The sequence below is a fragment of the Tasmannia lanceolata genome, unplaced genomic scaffold (assembly GCF_043159265.1).
Source record: "Tasmannia lanceolata isolate RefF3 unplaced genomic scaffold, GAP_Taslan_0.1 ptg000081l, whole genome shotgun sequence".
Lineage (NCBI taxonomy): Eukaryota > Viridiplantae > Streptophyta > Magnoliopsida > Canellales > Winteraceae > Tasmannia > Tasmannia lanceolata.
In genome coordinates, this window is record NW_027518758.1 from 224,063 (window position 1) to 250,224 (window position 26,162).

At 39.6% G+C, this 26,162-nt stretch overlaps 1 protein-coding gene across 3 annotated transcripts in view; it reads left to right on the plus strand.

Moving 5' to 3' along the window:
* The first annotated feature begins 275 nt into the window (after window positions 1-275).
* Window positions 276-26,162, plus strand: part of LOC143865502 (disease resistance protein RFL1-like) — a 32,540-nt gene continuing 6,653 nt past the window's right edge. For 2 of the 3 annotated variants that reach the window (XM_077375832.1, XM_077375831.1), the window contains exon 1: window positions 277-718. The gene's annotated coding sequence lies outside the window, so the exon portion shown is untranslated. Of the gene's footprint in view, window positions 719-26,162 lie in introns of all 3 variants that reach the window. The other variant, XM_077375833.1, reaches the window with a different exon arrangement.

Genomic DNA, 26,162 nt, shown 5'->3' on the forward strand with positions numbered 1-26,162 from the left:
CCTATGTTTAAGCAAGGGTTGAATCCGACCCAAGTTAAACCCCTAGACTTTGTGGTCTAAGGCTTGAAAGTTAAATTAATAAATGACTTGTTTATGAAGATAAAGAACGCATGCTTTTCTATAATTTTTAAATTTCTTTATACCTTTTAAAATATGTATAGGCTCGCTTCTCATCAGATTTTATCTTCATTAATGAGGTGGCTGGCTGGCTGCTCCGACATGCAACAGAGCATCCGTGAAATGCCTTCTGCATGAACGCTAGCAAATCCCTAGTTATAGACTTTTGTTGGGTCATTAACAGATATCATATTTGCATCCCCTCTTTGCTTTGATGGATACACTCATCAATGAAAGACAGTTTAAAGGAGAGAAAGGGGAGTACTTATCAACAGTTAGGGGTGTAAATTTCATCTCCCCGTTATTCATGGGTAAATTGCTGTAGTGGCCGACCAAGAAGATCAATTAGATAGGGGCTTCATAATATGAGAAAATAAATCCTTGACTTCAGGAGACTCTCCCTCCTCAATTATTGTTGTGAGCCGATCGAAAGTATCAAGTGATGTTCTAAATTTACCTTTTTACCCCTCCAGCCTTATCTTTGAGGAGACAAGCTCATGCACCCATTCAAAGCCATCTTCTGTTCTTCGTACACCCTGAAACTTTACTCTTTTTGAAGGCATCTCTCTCTCTCATTGCATTTGTTAACCAGGACAATCGGGTATGTTGTATGAGTTCATATTTTTGTATTTCAGATTTGTATCTCACTTAATTATCCTTTTCATGTAATGAAGTGTTTGTGTGTTCTCACAATCATGACACTCCAATCTTCATTCTTTCAAGAATAATGGATTCTTATTGTATATTTGTCCTATTGTTCTAACCCAAGAACACCTGGGTGGTTTTTCCCATATATTGAGATTGAATTTAGTCTTTTTATCACCTATAGAAAACTAAGATAAATATTAAATTAGTGATTTTGTTTGGATTCATTTGAGGTAGATTATTGAAAATTATTTCTTTTAAATAGATGAATCTATGTGAAATATGAATACAGTAGAAGAGTTTAAACATGAATAAATCAAATATTTCGAGCAATCTGAATTTTGGATATTAGTAAATTGTAAAGAGGTTCATAGATGAAGGTAAGGCAGTCAAAAAAGACAAATGGATGTTACAGGTAGTGAATAATGAGTATGCAGGAACTGGGCGAAAGTTTCTAACATTAGCGTGGCCTTGGCCAAAGGTTAGCAATGGAGCTTGCCTTTCATGAAATCTGTTTGAAAATATTTTAAAAACAAATATAAAATAGGAGTTTTGCCTTTTGGAAATGAGTCTTTTTAAAAAGTGAGTTCACAAAAGGCTCATAGAGACTACACGTTTAATCCCACATTGTTGAGGAGTTTATAAAGCATCTCTTACTCCTAGCTCTGGCTTTATTTAAAGTGAGTTTTGCATGGTGGCCATAGGACGGTGCAATGCCCAGCAAAAGCAGTTGGTTGTAGGATACTAGAAGTGCACAGCGGCGCTTTTTGTGCATCCTCGCAAACCTCAATTAGGCACTTTAAATTTTTCCGAGTAGATCTGGGCCATTGATAATAATCAGAGTTGATCCTGATCGATTAAAGTAATCATACGATCATATATGGTGTTCGGATGTGATCGTTCATAGATGGCTGCAATATCGACCACAGGATCGTACCCAGATAAGTTTCATCGATCTTTGGTTTCCCAGATGAGTGTCATCGGTCACTAAATGGTTCTCATCGGGTAACTGTCTCCCAGATGACAGTCATTGGCCGGAACTCAAGCGGGTGGGATATGGACCACAAGATCACGATCATATGTTTACCAATGATTAGGACCAACCAGAACCACCATTGGAGATCAATAGCGATCAAATAGTCAAATAACGACTAGATCATGATTGAACGAGTTTTTGATATGGCCAAAGGTTGCTATCTGTAGTCAATGGACCATAGAGTTGCAGTCGGATACAATACTCTAACAATAGCATTGGAACCTACACTGATCAGGAGTCAATCTAAACTATAGTCCACCTTAAGAACGAGTGCCGACTGTTGCACCCTGGCCCCGATGAGGGAAGGAACCGCTGCGGAGAGGGAAGGAGACATGGGCGCGTCAATCTCTATCCACCTCCATGTGTGACCTTTGTTTCTTTTGTGTCGTTTTGGTATATGGCTCTATGTTTTCTTTTGTTTCGTTCTTTCCTGTTGGTTGATCCGAGGGAAAGAGACGGGCATTTCCCTTTTTGAGTATATGCTATTTTGCATGGGAAAGTATGTGGCCTTAATATAACAGACATACCTTCAAGAGGCGTGCTGGGTCCTGTGAGAATGGGAGGCATGTCTCTTTCTTTACAGAGTCGCCACCTAGGCAATAACGGGTTCTAGGTCCTGATATGACACTTTTTGAGCTGCGTTGAGATTCTTAGCAAGGGGCCGGAAGGGGTTAGCATCGGCTCCGCTCGACCGGTGATCGGTCTTTACTGGGAAAATGAGAGCAGGATTCCAATGGATCTTGAAGGAAAAATGGATGCTCAAAAAGGACTGAAATTCGCTCCTTTTATTCCTACAGACGGAGAAAATGAAGCAAGGAGTTGTTTCAAAGGGTGGTCAGCACGAGCCTCATCTTATAAGGATGGGTCCGGCAGGGCCCGGGCCCCCCTTTTCCTAGGTTCGGGCTCACCCATTGCTCTAGGTGGCTCGATTCTTAATTTGAGTGTCCATGCCCGTGAGATGGGGTGCTCCTTTTCCTTTCCTTCTCATCACAATCCCCAAATGTTGAATTAATGCGATATTTTGGGATTAACTTTTATTAGATGAAAAATCGGCTTCTGCTTCTACCAATTGTTTTCGAAGCCCAAAATTATGGGGAACCGTTCTTCCGAAGACCCCAACGTCATAGTGGTAATGAAGGTGAAGGCCTTCGTGGGGACTTGGAGTTCTGAGTGGAATTGATCAAAAGTGGCTGAACCTTACTGAGGACTTTTGTTATGAACCCTCACTGGGCTAGAAATCCTAGGATGCCAGTCCGATCTTATATTCGCTTTTCGATTAATGGTAGATCCAGAGCTGTTAGAAGGGTTTTCACCCCCCGGGCCTTATTAATGGTTTTTAATCATTTTTTTCGATTAATGGTTTTTAATCATTTTTTTAGGAAGCAAAAAAACTAGGGTTGGGTCGGGTTGAACCTTATTGGGTCAGAACACGGGTTGGTTCGTGTTCGGGTTGAGTATATGGCTTCTCATGTTGGGTTCGGGTTGGCCTCAACAAGATCCAACCTGACCCGAGTTGCACCCCTACACAAAGGGGTGAAACACAACTTTTGTTCTTGAAAGACTTCTGATATAGATTAGAAACAAAGGGGAAAACGAAAAACCAATGGAGCGTTTTGTTCGTTTAGTTTTACTCAAGATCTTGAAGTAGAGGATGAAAGTGATGACAGAAATTAAGCGAGTAGTGAGAGAGATGAGTTGCCCGAATTTTCTACTCTAGAGTTTGTGTTTGTAAAATCCCTACAAAAACCCCATCCGTTTTTATCACTTTTACAAATTGGTTTAAAATAATGTTTAGATTCAATGAACCTAAAGTGGAGAGATATGTTGGACGAATTCTCTATGTGAGTTGGACAAATTTTGTCCTACAAAATCTCCACTTTCTTTTAGTTTAAATAAAAAACAAATTCCTATCTAATCTCCATCTCTCTTTATCCCTCTAGCTTCCCTACTTTTTATCAATCTAGATTTTATCTAATTTTTAATTTGAATTTCAAAAATAAAACACAAAAGGTGATGGACGAATTTGAGTGGGGACCACTCCCCTAAATAATCCTCCAAAAACATTTTGCACTAATTAACATCATAGTTTCAAATTTATTAAAATCTCTTTTGCTTACTGTTGAATTTTCTAAAAGAAAAAAGGCGAAAAGCTATTTTTACTTTGCTTTAAAATTGGAGGGAAGATTCAGAATTTGAAGTCTCCCTATTGTTTTCAAAAGCAAGTGTCTTTTGCTTGTTTGGGACTTGAACCTAAAACCTTGGAGTGTGTGTGAGTGGTTCTCATCTAAAGGCTAAGACAAATAGTTCCACATTGCTCATGGGGAAGAAAACTCTCACCTATATAAGGTGGAGAGTTGGAGAAAGGCTTGTGCCTTCAAGGGGCATGGAATTCGTTGGGTGCCTAGCTTTTGTATGAACACAAGTTCATATTCAAAACACACTCGCGCGCACGCCGAGCCGAGCCTGGTCCGAAGTCCGGGTTTAAAATAAAAAGGATATTTTTATTGGAAAAGGTTTTGTTTTTAAAAACCCATACGTTTTGATGATGCCACCCACATTAAGCGTGCATAACTGTTTCAAGTCTCCAACGATCACAAAATACACTATCTCATAAAAAATTTATGACAAAAATAAACTTATTGTAATAGATTCTTATTGTATATTTGTCTATTGTTATAACCCAAGAACACCTGGGTGGTTTTTCCCATATATTGAGATTGAATTTAGTCTTTTTGTCACCTATATAAAACTAAGATAAAGTTTAAATTAGTGATTTTGTTTGGATTCATTTGAGGTAGATTATTGAAAATTATTTGTTTTAAATAGATGAATCTATGTGAAATATGAATACAGCAGAAGAGTTTAAACATGAATAAATCAAATGTTTCGAGCAATCTGAATTTTGGATATTAGTAAATTGTAAAGAGGTTCATAGATGAAGGTAAGGCTAAATCGTTAAGCTTTGGATTTATAATGAGTATGCAAGAACTGAGCGAAAGTTTCTAACATTAGCGTGGGCTTGGCCAAAGATTAGCAATGGAGCTTGCCATTCATGAAATCTGTTTGAAAGTATTTTAAAAACAAATATAAAATAGGAGTTTTGCCTTTTGGAAATGAGTCTTTTTAAAAAGTGAGTTTGCAAAAGGCTCATAGCGACTACACGTTTAATCCCACATTGTTGAGGAGTTTATAAAGCATCTCTTACTCCTAGCTCTGGCTTTATTTAAAGTGAGTTTTGCATGGTGGCCATGGGATGGTGCAATGCCCAGCAAAGGCAGTTGGTTGTAGGATGCTAGAAGTGCATAGTGGCGCTTTTTGTGCTTCGTCGCAAACCGCAATTAGGCGCTTTAATTTTTCCGAGTAGATCTGGGCCATTGATAATAATTAGAGTTGATCCTGATCGATTAAAATAATCATACGTTCATATACGGTGTTCGGATTTGATCATTCATAGATGGCTGCACTATGGACCACAGGATCGTACCCAGATAAGTTTCATCGTTCATTGGTTTCCCAGATGAGTGTCATCGGTCAATAAATGGGTCTCATCGGTTATCTGTCGCCCAGATGACAGTCATTGGCCGGAACTCAAGCGGGTGTGACATGGACCACAAGATCACGATCAGACGTTTACCAATGATTAGGATCAACCAGAACCACCATTGGAGATCGATAGCAATCCAATAATCAAATAATGACTAGATCATGATTGAACGTGTTTTTGATATGGCCAAAGGTTGCTATCTGTAGTCAATGGACCATAGAGTTGCAATCGGATACAATATTCTAACAATAACATTGGAACCTACACTGATCAGGAGTCAATCTAAACCGTAGTCCGCCTTAAGAACGAGTGCCGACTGTTGCACCCCGGCCCCGATGAGGGAAGGAGACGCGGGTGACCTTTGTTTCTTTTCATTCGTTTTGGACCTTTTGGTATATGGCTCTACATTTTCTATTGTTTCGTTCTTTCCTGTCGACTGACCCGAGGGAAAAGGACGGGCATTTCCCCTTCTGAGTATATGTTATTTTGCATGGGAAAGTATGTGGCCTTAATATAACAGACATGCCTTCAAGAGGCGTGCCGAGTCCCGTGAGAATGGGAGGCACCTCTCTTTCTTTAGAGAGTCGCCACCTACGAAATAATGGGTCCTAGGTCCCGATATGACTCTTTTTGAGCTGCGTCGAGATTCTGAGCAAGGGGTCGGAAGGGGTTAGCACCGGCTCCGCTCGACCGGTGATTGGTCTTTACTGGGAAAATGAGAGCAGGATTCCAATGGATCTTGAAGGAAAAATGGATGCTAAAAAAGGACTGAAATTCGCTCCTTTTATTCCTGCAGATGGAGAAAATGAAGCAAGGAGTTGTTTCAAAGGGTGGTTAGCACGGGCCTCATCTTATAAGGATGGGTCCGGCGGGGCCCAGGGCTCACTTTTCCTAGGATCAGGCTCGCCCTTTGAGTGCCCTTGCCAGTGAGATGAGGTGCTCCTTTTCCTTTCCTTCTCATTAGGGGTGTTCATTATTCCGTTATAACTGAATAACATAACTGAACCGAACCGAACCGAATTGGTTTGGTCGATTCGGTTCGGTTTCGGTTATTTTTTTTTGGAAATTCGGTTATCTCAAAAAAAAATTCAGTTAACCGAAATCATGATAAAAACCATTATTTTTTTTATTTTTTTTAAAGTGCTAGATGGGCACTCTGTAGGATGATAAAAACCGTCCATTTGATTGATCACAACTTAATTAGGTTGTGCTCAAAAAATCATTTCAATAGGATGATCCGAGCCCTCCGATCCAAACCAAGATTTCGCTTTTTCCCTCTTTTTCTCCCACTATTCGGTTATTCGGTTATAACACCGAATTCTTAATCGGTTCGGTTTTTGGAAATTTTGGTTCCGTTTCGGTTATCAAAATTTGATAACCAAAATTATTTCGGTTATCAAATATCGGTATATTCGGTTTTGTTATAACCGAACGAACACCCCTACTTCTCATCACATTCCCCAAACGTTGAATTGAAGCAATATTTTGGGATTAACTTTTATTAGATGAAAAATCAGCTTCTGCTTCTACCAGTTGTTTTCGAAGCCCAAAATTTTGGGGAACCATTCTTCCAAAGACTCCAACGCCATAACGGTAATGAGGGTGAAGGCCTTCATGGGAACTTGGAGTTCTGAGTGGAATTGATCAAAAGTAGCTGAACCTTACTAAGGACTTTTGGTATGAACCCTCACTGAGCTAGAAATCCTAGGATGCCAGTCCGATCTCACATTCCCTTTTCGATTAATTGTAGATCTAGAGCTATTGGAAGGGTTTTCACCCCATGGCAAGATCGCTATGAACAACGAAACATAAAATCACATAGATTATTTTTTTTTATCAATCTTGGCTGTTAACCTAGGTTCCTAGGGTCTACATTATCTAATGGTGTTTTAAATATATACATAGAGAAGAGATAATACCTTATTGCTTGATATGGTGTGATTGTATGCTTGATCTACTCCCCAAACGGCTACGATCGTTGTCAATGCCGGAGCCTCGCAAGTTGAACCGATGGATTCCTTTTGATCACGCAAAGGTATGGATGCAACTCGGGTTGAGTTCAACCCAAACCCGTCGGGATCAACCTGGACAAAAAAGTTGGGATGGGTTGGGTTGGGTTCGGGTTCAGGTTGAGGGCTCGGGCAACCCGACCCAAGTGAAACCTGACATTTTTAATCATTTTTTAGGAAGCAAAAAACTCAGGTTGGGTCGGGTTGAACCTTATCGGTTCGGGTTCGGGTCGAGGACATGGTTCCTCATGTCGGGTTCGGGTTGGCCTCAACAAGACCCAACCTAACCTGAGTTGCACCCCTACACAAAGGGGTGAAGAACAACCTTTGTTCTTGAAAGACTTCTGATATAGATCAGAAACAGAGGGGAAAACGAAAAACCAATGGAGCATTTTGGTGTTCTTTTAGTTTTACTCAAGATTTTGAAGTAGAGGATGAAAGAAATGAGACAAATTAAGCAAGTAGTGAGAGAGATGCGTTGCACGAATTTTCTAGGGAGTAATGATTAAAAATTCGTGCACTATATGTATATAGAGTCTAGAGTTTGTGTTTGTAAAATCCCTACAAAATCTCCATCCATTGTTATCACTTTTACAAATTAGTTTAAAAAAATGTCTAGATTCAATGAACCTAAAGTGGACAGATATGTTGGACGAATACTCCATGTGAGTTGGACGAATTTTGTCCTACAAAATCTCCACTTTGCTTTAGTTTAAATCAAAAACAAATTCCTATATAATCTCCATCTCTCTTTATCCCTCTAACTTCCCTACTTTTTATCAATCTAGATTTTATCCAACTTTTAATTTGAATTTCAAAAATAAAATACAAAAGGTGGTGGACAAATTTCAGTGGGGACCACTCCCCTAAATAATCTCCCAAAAATGTTTTGCACTAATTAACATCATATTTTCAAATTTAAATAAAATCTCTTTTGCTTACTATTGAATTTTCTAAAAGACAAAAGTCAAAAAGGTATTTTTACTTTGCTTTAAAATTGGAGGGAAGATTCAAAATTTGAAGTTTCCCTCTTGTTTTCAAACGCAAGTGTCTTTTGCTTGTTTGGGGACTTGAACCTAAAACCCTGGAGTGTGTGTGAGTGGTTCACATCTACAAGGCTAAGACAAATAATCCCACATTACTCATGGAGAAGAAGACTCTCAGTTATATAAGGTAAAGAGTTGGAGAAAGGCTTGGGCCTTCAAGAGGCATGTAATTCGTTGGGTGCCTAGCTTTTGTATGAACACAAGTTCATATTCAAAACACACACGCGCGCACGCCTAGCCGGGCCATAGTCCGAGTTCGGGTTCGAGTTTAAAATAAAAAGGATATTTTTATTGGAAAAATGTTTTGTTTTTTAAAACCCACACGTTTTGATGATGCCACCACCGACATTTAGTGTGCAAAACCGTTTCAAGTCTCCAACGGTCACAAATGTGATTATGGGGAGAGGAAACATTTTCTCCTTAATGGTGGCTCTTCCCAACGGTCACATTCGGATCTATAAAAGGGGAAGAGGCTGGCATTGTTGCATATGGTAGAGACACAACATATTTATAAAGAAAGTTTTTGTTCCCTTCATATTTGAGCACATTTCCGTTGGTGCTTCTAGGCGGACCAGTCAGCGAGTGCACATGGACTCGAGCCGTATTTGGCTGTTTTATCTGGGAGCGTCGATTCGCAGATCCCAGCTGCATCGGTAGGGGGATACAATTCTCAAGGAGAGTGACCAAGTGGCATGACTCAGCCTTCTCCTTTTCAATCTCGTTTACAGACGGGTTTTCTTCAAAAGAGATAAGTACCATTTATTTTTTATATCGTTTTTAGATTTTCCAAAAGAAAGTAATTTTTGCTTCGAGTAACAGTTTTTGGCTTCGAGTTGCATATTTGAATTCGACTAAGTCATAAATCAGATCCCATATTTTTTCCAACACTTACTTTATTTGAATTTTATATGCTAAAAGGAAGTGGACGAATTTTTATGGGTTGGTCGTGTAAGGTCCCCTAAAAATTCTCCCATTTAAGAATTTTCACAGTTCATTTATGTAAAATAAATAAAACTCTTTATTTATTACATCACATCAATACCTCCCATCCAATAGGATTTAAGCTCCATTTTAATAACTTGAATTTCCCTAACGACCCTTTAGTTAACACTTAACTAATTTGGTATTACTTTTATCTCCCATGGTGTCATACCAAAAGACCATGCATATTCTTTCCCCGGTATCCAATACAACGGATCCGATCCGTCCGTGCAATCTAGTAAATGTGGGACCCTGAACATATAAGGATGTGAACGGTCCATACGAGTTATCAGTAGGATTGCTGAAGGGATCCGATGCTCGGTCCTTCAAAACTCAAACTACAATCGCATTGGATCAGTGGCCTCCATCGTAATGTAACCCTGAAGATGACCGCCAGATCATTATACCCCTAACCACATCTAATGTGCAAGTCCTTTATCTAATCCACATCTACTGAGTTGGGTCCTACGGGGGTTGGATATCTACTACCCCCATGGCCCACTCACGATATACCTTCCAGTCAAGCAGTTTTGGGCCGCCTGCAAATGCATTTGCAAAACAATTTCATAAACATTCAAATATTTTTCAAAATAATTCGATAAACCATTTATCAAATTAGCCTGGCCGGGCTATTTTATACGCCTACTGCTCTGACCGAAACTGTAGATGTCATCCCCTACCATTTAGGGTGGAGAATTTCATGTTCGGTATCCCTATTGGACTCAAGGGTTTGTCCTAAGATCCAGTACTACTCGGATGCATTCCAAATAAGAACCACTGTAAGATAGACTAAAATCCTAAAACGGGCCCACAGACTAATATGACCCCGAAGGGCATGTAAAGGGACCTATCGAACAATCTTACTAACTCCTATCCATAGGCTATTTTAATATGATCCTATTCAGTGCATGATTCATTCAATCATCGCACGACACTATTCTTGCTTAGGGTTCACTACCCAAGTGACTAAGATAAGCCACCTCACGACATGTGCATGTAGGCAAGACTGGTGCTGGTTGTATATAGGAAAAGATGTCCAATCTCGATCCAAACCAGAAACTTTTATTGTATGGAATTCCTACGTTGAGTATGGAATTCCTACTTTGCTAACTAGGGACGAATATGTGCCAAAATATAAGCACATCAAATGAGGCGGAAGTCCGTGCTATTCATCAAGGAATCAAAATACTCCTCAATGTTGATTTAAACCATGTAATGATTGAAGGGGATTCTCTCAACGTAATAAGATGGCTAAGAGGTTCACATGTGGCTCCTTGGAGATTTGCTGCTTTCTTTGATGAGATTCAGGATAGATTGGGGTCACCATCGGTCTCTTTCCACCATGTTAGGCGATACGCTAATGGGGAGGCAGACAAACTAGCAAGGGAAGAAGTCTTCAGGGAGAGTTTAGAGTTGTTAGATTCCTTCCCCCGAAGTTCTGATTTTTTTGTTCCTTTTTTTCTCTATTTCTCTCTATTTCCCTTTCATTGTATTTGAGACCATCTTGGTCTCAATTTTAGTAATGAAATCATTTCACGATTCAAAAAAAGAGAGCACATCACACACATTTGAATATATAATACCCATTAAATGTCCTGATATTAAACTTTTATTGATACATAGAACATAAAATATACAAAGTGTACTGGCTTTTAGGGCACTACATCTAACAAGAGTTGTTTGAACAACAAAGGATATATGAGTCAAAGTGGAAAATGTATACCTGGAGGAAGCGAGTTGATTGAGTTGTACTCATCAGAGAATACAACAGTGCAAGAAGTCCTTGTCAGGACATGGATGGGGGCGCAAAACTTCCAATGTTGATTGCCTTGATCTCCTCAGGGTTTCTACTAAGGTTGGATGGGGTCAAAGTTGTGAGTGGTCGGGGGTTGGATTGTGGGTCTATAGCGAGGTTGCTTGTGACTGCAGGAGGGGCGGTGTAGGCGCTAATTTTTCTTTGTTTTAGATTTCCTAACTCTCTCAGTTTTTCTCTCTTCTAGATTTCCTAATTTTGTCCTCTCTATCTCTCTAGTCTCTCTAGGTTTTTTCCACTCCAAGTGGTCCTCTCTTTCCTCTCCTTTTCCCTAGGGGTATATCCTTATTAATAATCGAGTGGGAGGGGTAAAGTTCATCATTTCGGGGGTTTTCGGCAAAATATCCTGCTTTTCTGGCATGGGGGTTAACTTTTATAACAACGATGGTAAACTAATAGCTGCTGCGAGTCTATAAAAGTGAGATTCTGTCGGTGCCGCCCATTGTCAAACGGGTTCGGCTTAATGTCACTATCCATTGGGCAATGGCTGTAGGAACACTCTTAGTTGTTTCCCGAGGGATGAGCATGTGAATTGTGATTGGTCCTGGGAGAGGCATCCGACCGGCCAGTAGGTAGCCACTCGGACGGCTTGGGTTGATATGGTTTGGTGGTTTAGGGAGGTTTTCGAGAATTATTTTTTGACGTTCTATGGGATTAAGTTTCGAGGATGCTTTGGAAATCGAGGTGTATCTTCTTAGAAAGCTCTGGCTCATCATCAGAGTGCAAGAGTGCGTGTGATCGCGAATGCACAAAAGGATTTATCCACATGTGTCCCTCTTTTTCCGAGAATATGAAGCATGTGAAGGCCAAAGCTAGAATCACAGGATTTTGTGTGAGCGAACAGGCGCAATCGGTGTCCATGGCAGGTCATAGACTTGTCTCAACGCAAGTGACTCCTTGCTAAGTCGTTGACCAGAAATCCCTCATCAATGGTACACACTTAAAAGCTTGATCAAGAATGTTCAAGGAAGGGGTTGGTATAGACGCTTCGCACGACTCTTGAGGGGAATGTATGTCTCTCTACTAGGGGTATGGATAGGTTATTTAGAAGCTTCCTTTTGTCAGCCAGAGACGTCAATGTTGGGGATAATTTTCTACTATGAAGTGCCAAATATTGGGTACGGTGTTGTGTGATGTGATGTTGCATGCTAGTGGTATGTGAATCTACTAGGGATTGTGTTGTAGTGGATTGATAAGGGAGGTCCAACAACTCTTAGAAACTTCACTTCTTGCTTTTGGAGTTGGAAGGTTTCATATATCTGGTGGTTTCACAGAAAATTCGTAGCTCATTTCTGTAGGGAAGTGATCAGATACCTGATAATCTTAGGAAATTTTGCTGCTCGTCTCCATGTCAGTAGAGATTGGATTCCTGATGGCCTTGGAGACTTCGTTCCAAGTCCGGAAGGGATTGGATTGACTCGACTATTCCTTTACAAACTTCGCAGCTTGTTGTGTGGTAAAGTGGATCGGATACCTGATAGTCTTAGAGAATTCTCTGGCCATCTCTAAGTCAGGTCAAGATCAAATTCCTGATGATTTTGGAGACTTTGATACAAGTAAGGAAGAGATTCGATTTCCTGAGAGCCCGAGACTTCACTTTGGCTCATGAAGGGATTGCATTTCTGACAGTCCCATGGAGACTTCATTTTATGTTGTGAAGAGATTAGATACCTGACAGTCCCGAGACTTCATTCCAAGTGGAAAGAGATTGGATTCCTAATGGTCCTAGGGAATGCATTCCAGGTGAGGAAGAGATCAGATTTTAAGATGGTCTTGGAGACTGCGTTCCGGGTCGAAGAGATTGGATTTCCGGATATTCCTACAGACTTCACCTCGGGTTAGGAACAGATTGGATTCCTGGTGGTCCTGAAGATTTCATTTTAGATCAGGAAGAGATTGGATTACTCGACGTCCCTTCAAAAACTTCTCATTCGAGAGAGCAGATCGAATACCTGATAGTCGTAGAGACTTCACCGGTCACCTCTAAGTTAGGTAATGATTGGATTCCTGATGGTCTTGTAGACTTCATTCTAGGTCAGGAAGATATTGTATTCCTAATGTTCCTAGAGACTTGATTCCAAGTTAGGAAGATATTGGATAAGAGACTTCATTCCAAGTTAGGAAGATATTAGATAGCTCAACATCCTTTCAGAATCTTTGTAGCTCGTTTATTTAGGAGAGCGGATCGGATACCTGACGGTCCTAGAGACTTCGTTGCCCGCCTCTAAGTCGTGTAAAGATAAGATTCCTGATAGTCATGGAGACTTAGTTCCAGGTTAGGAAGAGATCAGGTTCCCTAATAGCCCTAAATAATTCACTCAGGCACAAGAAGAGATTTGATGGGATTGAGGAAATTGCTTTGGAAATTGGGCTAAAAAGGAGCCAAAATTGTTGAATTAGGTAGCTTTAAGGGATTGATATCAGGGGCGAGGTTGGTAAGGCTTGTTGGAGACGGATTGAAGTGAAGGGGTCTGCTGGGACAGGGTTAAGACCATTCCATTTGCTGGTAATGTCCAGTCGAACAGGCTGTATTCAGTCAGATGAACCCATTGAGTCTGCTCGCGTGATGCGAAGCAGCGCTTCCTTGGCGGTTTTCATGTGGGAGGCTCAAACAGGTACTGTGATGATGGGGGGATAGAAATGAGAAACGCATCGTTTCTCTTCCTCTATTTATTATTAATGTTATTATTATTTTCATTTCTTCTTCTTCTTCTCTTTTTCTTTGTTATCTGGTGAATGGTTTTCTCTTATTTTGTCGGCACCCGTGGAACTCTTTCCGTTCACATTTTTTGCCTTTTCTTCAATGGTGTCTCGGAGACCCTTTATCTCGCGCGGATAAGGGCAGGTGCCCCATGGGGGAAGCCTCCTCGAACAAAGAAGCGGCCTCTTCCGGGATCGAGGATTCCTTCTCGTCGAAAACCAAAGATTGGGAAATGATGGTGGCAATGCCAGTGGAGGATCCATCCACAAACTAGTACTGAGGGTCACACTCGACTCGTGTAGGGGCCCAACTGTCATCCTTGACATGCAAAAGGTGCTGTATGCGGTCTCCTTTCTCTCTTTTGGTTATTGTTCCTTGAAAGGGGGAGGAGATGGTTGATTGAGCTCTGTTGGCATTCGGGTGGGCGAGTGCCTTGTTTGCTCGAATGTAGACAAGAGATGATTTAGTAAGGATGAAAACATTGAGTGAGACTTAGGGGCCGTCTGGGCAAATGGTGGCCTTATCCGGGCGGATGCCTCGTGTATAGAAACTTGATGAGGAGAACGAGAGATCCAAGAGGTGTTCGAGAAGATGCCTCCTGTGACCAGAAACTTTGTAAATGGGGAGGCAAAGACAGGGGGTATCCAAGTAGACAGTGCTCGATTTGTGCGGATGCCCTTGACCAGACAGATACTAGTATGGGAAACAGAAGGTCCATGGGGTGCCGGGCAAACGCCTCCTGTGGAGCAAAAGTTTTGTGAATGGGGAAAGGACTTGTTCCCTTTTCTTTAGTCTTTTCTTATGTGTTAAGAGATCTTGCTTTGTAGGCTACAAAACTTCCTAAGTCCCGATGCTCCATCCATCAATTTAGTGCAGGAGTGGTGGAAGGTGTGGGACCCGATCCGGGAGGATGTCCTTTCCCGACCCATGCGAGGGATGTCTATAGAAGGTCCTTCCTTTGAAGGTCCAGAAGAGGCTTAAGGAGGACGGCTTTGGTCACTTCTTGAACATTTTTTCCAGAGCAATGGAAACGAACATGGTTGTAGCCCTAGCTAAGCGTTGGTGGGATGACACCAACACGATCAATTTTCCTTTCGAGGAGGTGGGACTAACTCCTTTTGCTTTCTTGTCTGTTAACTTACCAACTTCTCCAAAAGCTTAAGCTGTTGGAGAAAGGCGTTATTTATCTTTATACTTTAACACTCCCCCGCACGTGTGGTACACTTTGCAAAAACGTGGCATATGTGGTCCCACTTTGGGCCGACCATCGCATGTGGATTTTTGCTATCTGGGAGGTTTGACCTCGAGACCTTTGGCTCTGATACCATGTTAACTTACCAATTTCCAAAAGCTTAAGCTGTTGGAGAAAGACGTTATTATCTTTTATACTTTAACATTGTCCATCTAGGGTCTGAGGATAGGTGGAATTCCACTGACGCTTGATGATGACATCGGGCCTTTCGACATCCGGACCTTGGTGGCCCTATTGATGCTTCTTTTGCTTCGATCTCCACTGTCCTAGTGGATTGGTTGAGATACAAAGGTACAATGAGTTATACATAGGACCAAAAACACACAAGTGGCAGCAAGGCTTGAAGGACATCCCATAACCATCAACCGATCCAAGCAATTATAAGAACTGACTAATTCAAAATAGTCCTATACACAATTACTGAACTAAAATGAAATTGAACTTTCAGGATTGAGGGCTTTAAGTCTATAGTTAGGTAAGATGATTTTTAAACAGGCTTTAGAATTCATATGCTCAACTGGATCTAACTTTGACATCACGAATTGTGACTTGACGTATATATCCAAATTCTAACATTCTCAATTATGATTTCAGTTGTTGCTTTGTGTGCTCCAATGCATGAAGCCCAAGCTAGACATGAGAATTAATCACATTAGGCATGAGAACTATGACACAGTCACAATAATCAGCACAACTAAGATCCTTATGAACCTATCATTCATGTCTAAAACTTGACAACTACAGAAGGAGGGCAGTTCATATGTCTTGAGCCTAACATTATGGGTAATCATTCTCATATAACATAAGCCTTGCTTGTCACTTAGCTAACAACCAAAAGCAAAGCCGATCAGCACCATTTCCAGGCTAAACCAAGTGCTGGACATATGAATAGTCTTTAATTTCGAATTGCAGTTTCCAATAGCCTTAGGTCTGGACTGAATCTTTCAAGTTCCAATTCGTTCCATATTTCACACTACATGTGTGACTTTTCTCTCTCCCGACCCCTCACTTTCTATTAAATATATGCACCTACCCAGCTCCGCCCTTGCTAATAGGGGTGGTAGAGTCTACTTCATGCGCTACGTCAACATCTCCTGCCCTAATTGAGATGCGGGTAGACAATCGGCGAAAGCCCGATCCACCAATATCACGTGAGTGAAGAAGGGCAATGCCGCTTGTAAAGCTCTTTTGTTGAGTGCGCGATCATGACAACCTTCAAGCCAAGAATTCACTAGTGAAATATCAATTCCCTTAGGAAGTGTTGAAACCACAAAGATTACCTTCAACCAAGGACTTCCAATCAGTTGTATTATTAATTTGTTTTCTTTTGTTGAATAACATGTATTAGGGTAGTTTAGTCATTACATGTCGCTTAGAGGGTATTGTAGTCATTGTACACTGTTGCCCTATTTGGGGCCTATATATACATGTACATCGTATACATGAGGAGCTCCCTAGTGGAGACTCTCCATCCTCTTCACTCATCTTCTTCTTCCTCTCTTCTCTAACCCTAATCTCATTTCTAACATGGTATCAGAGCCAAAGGGCTAATCCTCAAGAAGGAAAGAAGAAGAGTCTATCTCCCTTCACACCATCATAATCTCTCTCTCCCTCTCGTTGTTTGAGCACAACAACTTTCTTTTTTTTGTTTTCGGAAAATCCCCCTAAAATCTCTCCCCATATGTGCAAGTCTTTTGTTTCCTTTTTTGTTTTAGAAAATCCCTACAATCTCTCTCAGATCTCTCTCCTCAAAAATCTCTTTCAAATCCCTATATTATCTCCCTTATCTCGTGTATGGTTTACTGAGAGAGAAATCTCGTGTATGGTTTGCGCAAAACCCATTTGGGTTTCCTTTTTGTATGCCACATAATCTCTCTCTCTCTCTCTCTCTCTCTCTCTCTCTCTCTCTCTCTCTCTCTCTCTCTCTCTCTCTCCTAATCCCTCAAATCTCTTCCCTCTTTGCCGTAAACCCATTTTGGGTTCTACTCCACCTCCTATTCCTTCACTATCCAACATCCGAAAGCCCAAATCTCTTTTCTTTTCTAAATCTATACCCTTGTTGGGTTCTTTCTATTTTCTTAATCTCTTTCTGTATATTTTCAATGGGCAATCCGGGTATGGCGGGCATAGGCGGTGTCCTTCGTGAGGCGAACATATGAATAATCATGTCTTTCTCGGGACCGGCTGGATTCTGTGACAAAAACGATGTAGAGGCAAGAGTCCTCCTATTCGGTCGCAAGTGGTATGCGTCGCATAATTTAGGACCCCTCATCATCAAAGGTGACTCTTCTAACGCGATCTCCTGGGCTTCGAACAAAGATCATGGTCCTTGGAGGCTTGCATATATCTTGGATGAAATTAGGGACCTTGTGCGGGTCATTCATCCCAAATTGATGCAATGAGGAGATCTGTGACTACTGCGGCCGATAAACTTGCAAAGGAAGGGATTCAATTGGAGGGCATCTTCATAGTAGTTGACAATTCACTGGTGGATGTCTAATATCCCGTCATTGTATCTCGCGGTTGTCCTTTTTTTGTACTTGGTTGTTGGCTTTATTGGGAACACCTTGTCCCTAATCACTTGTAATCGACTATCTTGGATTATGGAATAAAATTTTCAGTTTCTCAAAAAAAAAAAAGCACAGATACATCCATTACAGAGATGAAAATACTAGAAGAAATTGAGTAAGAAGCTCGGGATATACCCTACCTGTGAGCAACTACTTGCAATTATGAGATCGTGGACTGCTCTTTAGTTTGAGATACATCCATTACAGAGATGAAAATGCAAGAAGAAATTGAGTAAGAAGATCAAGGATTTACCCTAACTGTGAGCAACTACTTGCAATTATGAGATCTCCGACTGCTCTTTTAGTTTGTTCTTGGAAATTCTTCGCAAAGTACCTTCGACTCTTGCAAGGAGATGCAAGAAGCATAGAACTTCTAAAAATCCTTGCATAAAACAAGGTGTTGAAGATGAAGAAGAAAGAAATATTGCAAATCAAGCGTTATGCTCCTCCTCCATTCATACGAATTCCATCTACAAAAGAGGTTTACAAAAGCAAAATAATTTGTAGGGACACGATGTGGAAAGGCTGGCAAGAGGAATGCATGAACGGTTGATATCTGGTGCCAACTTTAGAAATTCAAACCAGAGGAATGAGTTTTCGGATTCTACTTGATGCCAAGCTTGCGACTAATCAAAAGTTGGGAGAAAGAAGTTAGTCATATGGTAATCATATCTGAAACAACCACTATAGATTAATAACTGCAGTGTTCAAGCCTGTGTAAACACGTATGTGCATGGATCCAAAGAATTTTGTGCATAAAGTTGGTCTTAAATTTCAAACTCCATTACATAGTCCGTAAATAGTCAATTAACATTGAGCTATTGCAAAGTGTTTGAAAACCAAAATATCTTGTTTTACCCAATGCTTATGTTTATGTTTTTGGGGTATGTGTGACGAAACCCATGAATTTATCTCTCTATTTCTTTTTTAATCATTTCTGTTTTTTATTTTCTTTTTGTGTTCCTTTTTTTTGAATGATTCTTTTTGTGTTCTTTCTTAGAGAAATGTAGAGAAATTTCAGTTGCAATGGGGTGGAAACATTAGGCGTTCTTCAATACGTTATTATATGGACATTCTGCATTAGTTCACCATCAACCGTTGTTTACTAAAAATAATAATTAAATTCCACATTTAAAATGGTTATAAGGTCATAATGAAAATAAATGGCTAGCGCTCGCCCAATCAGCTTGATTCTCACTCGCCCCTGTAATCGCACGATGTAATCCATAACTACTCGAAATTTGGAAATGTAAGAAGCCTCTTATAGCAAGTGGATCAAACATGAATGCAAGAAACATTTAAGCATTTCAAAAAAACATTTAAAGGATGCATTTTCATAAGAAGGATTTTTCACAAAATAGAAACATTGGAAATTACCATGTATCATCATGCAACAATGTACATCTCGCCCAATAGCCTATACCACAGTTAGTGCCACAGCCCCACTGACAGGTGTTGGTACCACTAGTACCCAATGATTAGTCTACGTGGTCATGACAAGTGTCACAACCCCACTGGCAAGTGTTGGTACCATACGTACCGGGTGCTATTCCCATTAATACACAAGCACTCAATTGACCGATCTACATGACCACACGCCAGTGCCACAGCCACACTGGCGGGTGCTGGGTACCCTGTTTAGTTCCAGTTTTACAGCCCCAACTGGTAGGTAGGAAAACCCCGAGTTACGTGGCTGACCTTAGGGCATGCATTACTCAATTCAATACACTGCAACCCAACTGGCTCAGTACTCTCTTGTGAGAAGAACTCATTTTACAATAGACATCAACACATGCATGGTGAAAATCAACTTACCACTAACCTAATAGTGTCACCACACTTGCATGGAGAATCTCATGATGCAATAAGAAACATTATATCATTCACGACCATGAACCCAAATGCTTGATCCACAATTTATGCATAAAACATAGTAGGGAACATCATTAGAAAACAATCAAACATATTTACATGTTGTCTAAGCATATTGTAAAACCACTAGCGCATGAGAGTTCCAAAATAGTTTTCCAATAGAATTAAAATTCTTAAAACATAAAAGGTTAACTACATTTAAAAAGAATTGTTATAGGATGACGAGTTACTTACAATCAAGGTTTTAAATTTCGGTTTCGATGCCGGTTTCAGACCCCACAAAAATCAAAATTTCGACCGAAATTTTGAAATTTCGCTCGAAATCCGGCGGCCAAATAAAAGTAATATTTTACTCGTTATCGAATCCCCTGGAATTTAGGTTGAAATTTTGGTAATTTGGGTCGAAATTTTGGGATAATTACAAATTAATTAAAAAGCAGAAAAAGATGGTCGAAATCCCTAAAATTTCGCACGAAATTTCGATCGAAATTTCAGATTTCGGTCAAAATTTAAAACCATGCTTACAATAGGTGATGATCAAAGTTAACCTCCTTGTTTAAATCTCTAAATCACCTCGAATGTCACCTAAATTTACTATTATGTCAAAGGTCAATGCTTTGTATACACAATTCAGTCATTCGGGGCCAAGTTGCGCCCCAAATTCACACCCTGGAGATCAAACCGTAACCCGCCAAAAATGGCCTAGTCAGTTGACCAACCAACCTTCGGTTTACCACCTCCTCGGTCGTCTGACCATTACATTCGGTTGACCGAAACAACAATTCCAAGTTTTTTCCAGAATTCGCAGTGTTCTTCCATTTTATGTAGTTTTCCCCCAAAACTTGAGTTTCAACATAGAATTAATGGAAAAACACCCTAAGATTTTAATCCTTAATTTCCAGAATCCTCCCCTCTCTATTCAGGGTCGTCCAACGCAGATCTAGTCAGAATCCTTGCGATGCGAGGATCCCCACGAGCCAATAACTCGTTGGAATTCAAATAGGGAAATGGCCGATGATGAAAAAGACACTGCTAATCATTTGAATCCCAGTTTTAAACTTTATCAATATGATTTTCTGCCTTGGTTATTGACCAGATCCATTACTTACCTTAAAAATTGGTTCTTCCGCACTGGAAGTCTTCCTCGGCCATTCTTACCATTCAAAAAAAATGTCTTCACCGGCCTTCGCTGATCCCACTTCTAGGTTCTCTTCTAACCTCTCCCTAGGGTTTCTTGTGAAGAAAATACCACCATTAGTGAGACTTTAAGATTATTTATACTAATGGAACCCTAATCAATATAATTTGACGAAAATACCATATTAATCCCCCAAAATTCTAATTGCACCTTCCAGGGTTAATTGACAAAAACCCCCCAAGCCTCAATATGGTCTAGGGTGTTTCAAGTATTGTCATTGTATGTTTGATATAGAGACGAGAAAAAAGGGTGTTCCCAACTATCATATGTTTTAATGAGCCAGAAAGCTCATGTCTCTCATTTTGCTCTCTCTCTCTCTCTCTCTCTCTCTCTCTCTCTCTCTCTCTCTCTCGCCCTCTCTCTCTCGCCCTCTCCGGTCTCCCTCCCTTTTCTCCCGAAGAAAAATAACAAAACTCCCTCCATTCAAATTTGTAGTTTTTTTTCTTCAATATATTTTAGTCATTGTTAATTTTTTCCTAGAATATCTTGTTTTACCCAATGTTTTTATTTATGTTTTTGGGATGTGTGGTTAAACCCATGAATCTATCTCTCCGTCTCTTTTTTAATCAATTCTAATTTTTTATTTCTTTTTGTTTTCTTTCTTAGAGAGATAAAGAGAGGTCGAAACGTTTCCGTTGCGATGGGGCGGAAACATTAGGCATTCTGAAGGCCGAATCTATCTTCAAAATGTTATTATATGGACAAATCTATCATTTCTGTCTCTTACAATGTCAAGCATGTCTACCCTTTTTCCCATTGGCCTCAAAGTGTGCGCACACACAAAATCATGAAGAAAGTGAAAATGCTTACATTATAACTGTCATGTTTGGATTGCAAGAATTTTCTTGAAAAGTTTGAAAAAGAAAATCTTTTCCCATATCTGTTACTTTTTCATAGCAAGGCAGATGGTTTGGCTAGAGATGGGGTAGATAGGCTTGCTTTAGAGTGATTTGATTTTTTGCCCCCAAAATTTGGGCAATTTTTTTCTCTTGTTCCTTTCATTCTTTTCCCCTTGTATCTCTTTGTGTTGACTGTCTTAGTCGCCCATTCATTTTTTCAACATAAGTTCTGCTACCGTTCAAAAAAAGTTGTTACTTTTCCATGGTTTGATTACAAATGAAAAAGAGTAACATCGAACCACAAGGTTTGAAGTTTTATTTTTTGGGAGCTTCAATTTATAATGAAATCACCTTAAATAAACCATAATCATTTCATTTCCCTTTACATTTGGAGACTAAAAAAAAGAGGAGGATTTTGTTTGGGTAATTGTCATAATATAATTGTTTGCAAATTTGCTTGTATTAGATTGTAGCATGTGTCGTATTGTTTTTCATTAATTTGCTCTCCAATTGTTCTATGCCAATATTGATTTTCTTTGAGTATTTGGCTCCAATGTCGAAATGGTTAGTAGCAACAGATACTTGCCGACGTTATTTCCATTTTACCATGATGGTTCTTAATTGTCGTGGCCGTAAATAAAAATATGGCGACGAGTGTTGAGGAAGAGAAGATGCAATCGATGTGGGAAATTATTAACGACGGTATTGCGAAACCGTCGCCAATAAGTGTGATTGATATGTGTGTGTGTGTGTGTGTGTGTGTGTGTGATTGAAAAATATTAAATATATTTTTTTATTTGATACGACGGTAAAGAATTAACCGCCCCCGTAAAAATTATATTAGGGTTGATTTGAAATGTGCAGTCACGGATTCATATTCTTTGGCGACGGTGAATTTTGTTGTCGCCAATGTTATGTTGTAGCAACGGTTAATGGGGGATGGAAAAAAAGTCGTCACTATAGGCCCTTTTTCTTATATTGTCACTAGAATCTTTCTTCATGCATGATGCAGGCGCATCCTTCTCTAAGATTCCATGCCAAAAATTTTAGTGAGAGATATTTTAGGAAACTAACTGATCTTAAGAGATTTTGTTTCCTAATAAGCCTCTTATCTTTAGCTGGCATGTTTAGAAATCATAGATTATATCTTTTGAGTTACTTTTATTAGGAGCTAAAGAAGAAAGTTTATCTTTTATTAATTTTAATTATAATAGTAACAAGAAGTCTTTTCTAGCAAGGAGTTTTAACTTGTAAAAGATATATATTGGACGATTGGAATATGGAAAAGGGGAGCTTTTGGATTTTTTTCCAATATTACGTTTTATCTTCCTGGTGTTACAGTTTCGTGAAAATCGTATATCAAAAGTGGTGAAATTCTATTTGGGTTTTGGCTTGTGCAACACTGATTTGGTAATCAGAGCTCTCGTTGATCCTTGTCATTTGTCGTGAAGAGGCGACTACCATGGTTTGTGGGCGTGATCGAGGTGTTCGTATGGAGGCTCCTCGTCAAGATCACCAAATTGATGAAGTCGCGATGACAATAGTGTCGCCTTGGAGGATTTTAACCTTTTTTTTTTTTATCATCGTGCTCCACAGGGAGAGAATGCAAGTTCATGATCGGATGGGTCCTAATCAGCGCTACCAAGATATTAATATGCCCTTCAAGTGTTTGTGTTTCGGTCATGTAGTGGTAGAGTGCTAAAACCAAAGGCACGTAAATTTGGTCAAAGAATTTGAGGAGTTGGTCGAATCGAAGGTTCTAGTTAAACAACCATATTTATATTTGGGTGAAGTGTTTGACGAGTTGGTTGAATCTAAGGTTCTAAATGAACAACCATGTTTTGATAACTACAATGATGATGAGGGTGACAAGATCACTTGGAATGATCATGGCGAGGCATTGGTTACTCGGCGTACTATGAATAATCTTATCATTGATAGTGGAAGTTACGAGGATGTGGTGACACAAGAGATGGTTGTTGTGTGCTATGAAACCATGAACGAAAGAAAAAGAAATTGGATTTGACGGCATGGAGATCGAAGTGGAGGGTAAATGGCGAAATACTAATTTGATTTCTTCATCATAAATTGAAGCCTACAACAAATGTTTATGAATTTCAGACGATTCAGAATCAAGAAAGATTATCTTTTCGTCCTAGACATTATGTAGAAGAATTTATGCTCTAGAGTTTGAGATGATTAGCATTCTTCGATACTTCAAAACTCGATGACGAGTTTTCTGAATCATGGGAAAATGATGACTACAAAAATTAGTAAGAACATACACTCTTCGAAGATTCATATCTGACGACAGATTTTCTCCAACCTGGGAGACTAATGCAGACACATCCTTTTCTAAGATTCCATGCTAAAATTTCAGTGAGATATTTTAGGAAACTAACTAATCTTAAGAGATCTTGTTTCCTAATAAGCCTCCTTTCTCTCGCTAGCACGTTTAGAAATCCTAGATTTTATCTTGAGTTACTTTTATTGGGAATTAAATAAGGAAGTTTATCTTTTATTAATTTTAATTATATTAGTAACTAGGAGTCTTTTTTGACGGCTCTAGTTTAAGGAATCCGGGTCTGCAGGTATTGGGGGAGTTCTCAGATCTAAGTATGGAGTGGTGCTCTGTGCCTATGATGGGCCTATTGGGATGCCTGCCTCGGGGGCAAAGGTTCGAGCAGTTTACCAAGGTTTGGAGTTGATAAAGAAGAATCACCTTGATAATATAGTGGTTGAAGGAGATTCTTCTAACATCATCAATTGGCTTTAAGGGTCTCATAAACCTCTGTTGTGATTTTATAGGTTATTCGATGAGATGTTTGATTGGGTGAGGCCCTTGGAGGTTGTGTTTAATCATGTTCGGTGATCTGCCAACCAGGTGGTGGACACTTAGATTCTCTAGCACTCTTTGACTCTCTCCCACATGATATGTCTTTCATTGTTCTTTCTTTCTTCACTGTATCTAGTCCATCTCAGTCCTTTTTATTAATATATACAACTACCTCTTTTTTTAAGAAAAAAAACTAGGATCTGTTTTAGCAAGGAGTTAAAGGCTCACAATCGGTTTTCAAAATCCAAAACAAACTTTGATCAGATTGATAAAGCGATTTAAAAAAAAAATAGAGATGAGATTGAGAGAAAGAGGGAGAGGGCATCTCAAAGTCCAAAACAAACTTAGATGAGATTGATAGGGAGAAAATTAAAAAAACGGAGATGAGATTGAGAGAAAGAGAAAGAGAAAGAGAAATTGAGGGAGAGGGCATACCTTTCAACCTTTGGCCAGAGTAAAATTGTTAGAGTTGGAGATCAAGAGACAAGAGAAGCAGGGAGAGACTGAGATGTAGATGGAGACTTCAAAGAGATGAAAAAAAAACCCCAAATCGTTGAAAACGATGAGCCAAAAATTATTGACACCGTAGGGAGCCTAAAAAATATCATGTTTCCAATTCTTGCGAGATTTGGAAACCCACAAACTTCTTTTTTGACATAAAAATGTAAAACAAGTAAAGGAAATTTGCCCCCCCCCCCCCCCCCCCTCACAAAAATTTAAAAATCTAAGTAGATTTTGGATATACAAAATAGCTATAAAAACTTTTTGAGATTTTTTAGGGGCGCAATTGGCCTCCACCCACTAAATCCGTCCCTGACTCTTGCATCAATGTATTTAACCTTTCTGGATTACCAATAGGCCTCACAAGTCTTGTCCTTCACTATTAAGGCATATATGTCTCATATTTTTGTTGACTCTTTCACAAATCTATCATAGTTAGGAGGGACAGCCCCACCCCTAGAAAAGATATAAACATAAGGGCAATGATTATTTTTTCCCATCTTTGAAAAAGATTTAAACATTGTCTTTGCCCTTACAGGTATTCAACATCATACAGCCAGAGCCGATCAAGTAATTGATAGGCTTTCATATCGACCACATCACATACAACTTTATCTTTAAAAAATTTTACAATAGAAAATGAAATTTGATGCCTTTCAACAAACTTGGTTCGTTGACCTTTTCAATCCAGCATATTTTGTATGGAAGGGTGTCTTCCATCTTCAACTATAGTTTATCCACCGTTTCTCTAGAGATAATATTCTCACTATTTCCCTCATCAATAATCAAATTGCAAAATCTTTGATTCATTGTACACTTCTTTTAGAAGATGTTGTGCCACTGTGGATATGCCTCTTGATTAGGAGATTACATTAATCTCCTCACGACAAGGGATAACCCTTGATCTTCATAGGTCAACATTTCTTCACCATCTTCTTGAGAGACTTCTTAGTCCTCCCCTTCAATTTTAAGGTTCTCGTTGCCTGCTCCTTCTAAACTAGTTGCCAAGTTAGGCCCGGACATTGATTGAATTTGTGTTTAGGCTGGCCACATCAATAACACTTGAGCATATAGGGTAGAGAATGCATGTTTTTGTTCCCATCCCTAGTAGTGATCATTTTGGAGCGGATGGGATGGAGAATAAGAGTTCTTGTTTCCATCCCTAATAGTGATCATTGTCTTATTCACTTTCGAAAACTCGG